The sequence below is a fragment of the Hipposideros armiger genome, unplaced genomic scaffold (genome assembly GCF_001890085.2).
Source record: "Hipposideros armiger isolate ML-2016 unplaced genomic scaffold, ASM189008v1 scaffold_3, whole genome shotgun sequence".
NCBI lineage: Eukaryota > Metazoa > Chordata > Mammalia > Chiroptera > Hipposideridae > Hipposideros > Hipposideros armiger.
This window is the reverse complement of record NW_017731353.1, coordinates 997,087-1,002,311: the sequence shown is the minus strand read 5'-3', so window position 1 is coordinate 1,002,311 and position 5,225 is coordinate 997,087.

Sequence of the window (5,225 nt, the reverse complement as noted above, 5' to 3'; positions counted from 1 at the left end):
CGCACACACACGCGCACACACTTGGTCTCTTGCAGGGACGCCTGGCCCACCCCACCCAACCCTCCTCGGCTGTACTGAACCCCAGGCCAATCCTGCAGCTCAGCTCACTCCAGTTCAGGGCACCCCACTGCCCACCTGACCCAACACAAGCTTAGTCAAGCCCCAGACTCCACTGCTAATCCCAGGCCTCTCAAACTGACCCCAACCTCTTAGCAGTTTTCCACCTCCCCATGTGCTAGGCAAGCGATGGACCCACAGAGGCCTAGAGCCAGGATGATGGGGTCCGCCTCAGGGAAGCACCTAGAGGGAGAGGTTTAAGCAGAGGTGCTGCCGGACAGTAGTACGTGGGAAAGGTACAAGCCAGAGGATAAAAATGACGCTGGATGAGGAGTGGGGTCCAGAGCTTGACCCTCACTAGGGTGACTGGTAAGAAAGGCAGGAGCAGGCTGCCCACTTAACCAAATATGCCCTACACTGCCCCAGAAAGGCACCCCCAAGCGGAGGCCAGCCTGCTGTTTGAAGGAATTCTGATCAGAAGGCTGGAGCATTTGGAGCTGAGGATGATACAGAAGTGATCAGCATCGGTTTGCTAATACATCAAGTTTCTTTTTCACACATTCTAGGCTTTTCCAAAAGAGCTGTTTGATCCTAAAGGGTGCCACGCAGAACTGGCTGTTGGGGAAAAGGACCTGTGGGGAAGCCACGCAAGTATGTGCATTCCAGGTGTCTCTGTCATTCAAATGCCACTGGTTCAGATGGTTTTACAGGCAAGTTCTAACAAACAATTTAGGGACAGACAATCCCTATGTTATTTAAACTGTTACACACAGGGGAAAAAAGAAAAGAAAAATTTTCCATTTTATTTACCAAGTTTAGCATAACCCTGATACCAAAATCCAACGAACACCAAAAAGGAGAACTGCAGATCTCTATAGAACACTTGCTCCTGGAGAATTTAATGCATACTTTTTTCAGTCAAATAATTTGAGAAAGTGCTGCATGCCATTTATAGTCTACCCTTTGGAGAATCACAATAAATATTAGTATATTAAGGTCTATGTGAAGACCAGGAGTAAGGAAACCTGTTTAATCTGGCATGTCCCAAATTTATCTGAGCCAGGACCAGGAGTTGACCAATTAATTTCCAACATGTAAATCACTGCTATAGACCAAACCCCTTAAGTATATAGTAGTTGTAAAATTACTAAATAAAATTTTAGCAATTTGAGTCCAGCCTGCTGTAAAACAAGTCAAAACCCACCATGATCAAGCAAGATTTATTCCAAAAGTACAAGGATAATTCAACATTAGAGAATCTGTAAATTCATCATTGTTAAAGGAAATAAATCACAGGATATTGTCAACAGGATAGATGCTTTAAAAGTATTTAATAAACTTGAACTACTTATAAGTTTTTGAAAAACCTCTTAGTAAGATACAAAGAAAATGTAAACTTCTTAACATGACCAAGTTTATTTATCAAAAGCCATCAAACACTAAAGGTACTCTTATTTAAGGAAAAACAAAACAAAACAAGGATGCCTGCTATAATTGTTAAAAACTGAAGCCAATGCAATAAAATAAGAAAAATAAATAACAAATACAAATATTGGAAAGGAGGAGACAAAATTGTCATTATTTGTTCATGATTTAAGTGCATACCTAAAAATAAAAATTGAAGAGAATCAACTAAAAATTTTAGAGATTTTGGTAAAGTGGCCAGTTATAAGATAAGCATCAAAACTAATGGCTCTCCTAAATACTAAGGGGAAAGCCTTCTTTTCTATATAGAGAGACTTCTATTAGTGTAAGACTCTTGGCCTCTCCACCCTTAGGGAGGATGAGTGACTTACCTGATTAGTGAGTTTGCGAGAAGGAACTGGACAATAATAAATGCTTGTGAGTTCTCTTTTTGGCTTTGGCTGATTGTAGGGAGCAAATATTCTTATGTACTCTCCACCATGTGGTAAGTGGACCTGTTTCTGAAGCAGGAGTTAGTATTGTCCAGTACTGCCTTCTACTATAGAGGTAAATCTATCCAATTTAGGTGGGAAATATAGCAACCCACTTGGCTACAGATCAAAAGCTACATTTTCCAGTCAGCTTTATTAGTAAAGGAGTTTATTTCCTATGACTATTTCTTGTATCTATGCCTCAGTTTCTTCCCAACTCAGAGGTGGGAGCAAGGTATTATTTATAGGAGCCCTAAATGCAACATTAAATACCAGTAATTTCCATTTAGAAAGTATGACTTAAATAAAAAGGTTATATTCACATTAGCAATGAATGCTATAACATACCTAGGTATAACCTTAGCAAGAAATGGCAAGGCACACAGAAAGAAACTATAAAACCTTACTGAAGGATATAAAAGAAATCCTTAATAAAAAGAAAAACATAACAAATCCCTGGGCAGGAAGTCTCAATATTGCAAAGATGTCATATTTCTCCAACTAAATTTATAAATTTAGTGGAATCCAAGTCAAAGAACCAATATGATTTGTGGGGTGGGGTACAATGGAACATGACAAAGTTATTTCAAAACTTATCTTGATAAATAAATATAGGAAAAAATCCAGGAAAAATTTGAAACTGATTGATTATATTGACATTATAAGAATATTAAATTAATAATAATGAATATAAAATATCAATGTTACCTAATATTTTAATATCTGTTAGAGCACTATTGTGTGTAGGAATATACACTTTTGTCATATATTAAGTTCCCTGTTCATAAATGCTTTGGTTTTATCTACTGATCTATTTGTATATTCCTAATACCCCACTCCCAAGTATATTATCTTGCCTAGACCATTCCAATAATTTCTTTACTGGTCTCCTGGCTTTGCCTCCATCCAAACAATGGAAAATAACATCCAGAATGATCACTAAAAAATAATAAAACACAGCAAGTCACTTACTTGCATAAAGTCCTCCAATGACTTCCCATGCAATAAAGTAAAATTCAAATGCTCCAACATGACCTACAAGATCTCATGTTTTCTGTAGCTTGCCTGCCCCCCCTCACCACCTCTTAGCTGCTCTAGCCCCATTGGTTTCCTTTCAGATTCTTAAACATCAAAGCCCTTTCTTCCCTGGGGGATTTCACCTACAGCATTCTTCTCCTCCGTCTTTACAGGGCCTGGAACTCTCATCCTTACACTCTCAGTTTCAATGTCACCTCCTTGGAAGCCTTCACCAGTCATCTATCTAAGTAGGTACCTGTTGTTTTCATATGGCATCAGTTCATTTCCCGCTTATTACTCATCACAATTTGTAGCTACCTACTATTTGTTTACCTGTTCAACTGTCAGTCTCCCTACCAGACTAAAAGCTCCACCAAGGTACCTGTTCATCAAGCATAAATGTGCCACACATACCAGCCCCTTCAGTAAACACTTGTTTCATAGATAATGTGTCAACATTTAATATGTGCATACCCTTTGTCCATGTCTAATAATTATCCAAAGTAAACAATCAGGCAAGTGCACACAGATGTATGTTCAAGGATAATTATCTCAGCATTGCTGATAATGAGAAAATATTGGATCTATCCTAAATGTCTAGCAATAGAACAGTGAGTGGTTTTAAAGAAAAGCTGTACTGACATAGAAATATACCATGGTATTTTGTTAAGCAAAAAAAAAAAAGCAGGTTATAGAACAGAATGTATTCTACCAGGCCATTAATTTTATATTTAATTGAGATTATTTATATGCATAAAATACTTGGGAAAATGTATACCAACATTAACAGTTTGATAGTAGCTATATCTGGAGGGAGGGTAGAGACTTTTATTTTCTATTTCAGCGTATCTTAAAAATATGGATGCAAGTAACAGAGCACCCAACAATAGCGTCTTGAACAATAGGCATCTATTTTACAGACCAGCAGTCCTCTATCTCAGTCTTCTTCTTATAGGAGAATGAAGACATTAAGAACACATGTCCTTCCATCCTTTGCTGACATTCTCAGATGGTTGTCTTTTATGCTTATGCTTGTTGCTTCATGAGCACAGGCGGCTCCTGTAGCTTCAGGTGTCATGGCCTCCTCTTTCATGGCAGGAAAGGAGATGGGAAGCAAAACCTTCCCCAGAAATCCCCCCAGCAAACCTGCTAAGGTCCCATGAGCCAGAAATGGGTCACACGGCCATTCCTAACTGCAAGGGAGGCTAGGAAATGGTTTTGTCAATCATGATCACCTCTTGAGGCTGGTCATATTGCCAGGCCAACCACCATTTCCTTGGAAAACACTGTGTAGGTTTCTCAAAAAATTAAAAAATTGAACTACCATGTGATCCAGCAATTCCTCTTTTCAGTATATATCTGAAGGAAATTAAAGCAAGATCTTGAAGAGATATCTGCTCCCACGTTCATTGCAGTATTATTTACAATAGCCAAGACATGGAAACAACCTGAGTGTCTGTCGACTCATAGATGGATAATGTGGGCGATATATACAATGGAATATTATTTTTCCATAAAAATAAAGTAAATCCTGCCATTTGTGACGAGATGGATGAAACGTGAGGACATTACGCTAAGTGAAATGAGTCAGACCAAAAAAGAGAAATAGTGTATGAGCTCCCTTACATGTGGACTCTAAAAAAACCAAAGTCATAGAAACAGAGAGTAGATTGGTGGTTGCCAGGAAGCGGGGTGAGGAGGAGTGTGGGCAGGTGCGTGGAGGTGGTCAAAGGTTTCAAACTTCCTCTTATAAGATGATTAAGTTCTGGGGATCTAATGTACAGCCTGGTGACTATAGTTAACAGTGCTGTATTGTATACTTGAAAGTTGCTAAGAGCATAGACCTTGAAAGTTCTCACCACAAAAAAATTTAAAAATATAACTATGTGACATGATGGATGTGTTAACTAACCTTATTGTGATAACCATGTCATGATAGTCTACATGTATATCAAATCGTCTTGTTGTACACCTTAAACTTACACGATGTTATGTATCAATTATATCTCAAAAAAACTGGAGAAAAGTAAAAAAAAAACCAATCACTGTTTCCTTATCAGAGAGGAAGGCAGTCAAGATTTTAAAATATTTTAATAATATGTATAACCATTATAATCAGAAAAAAAAATGTCAGTGTATTTCAGGCGTAATGAAACCCCAGAGGGTGCCCAATGCCACAAAGAGTATTTGTTGTAAAAGAGGGGGGTAAAGTATGGCCAACAGTTTGGAGAACAGGTCCTCGTTGCTTACCAGGCC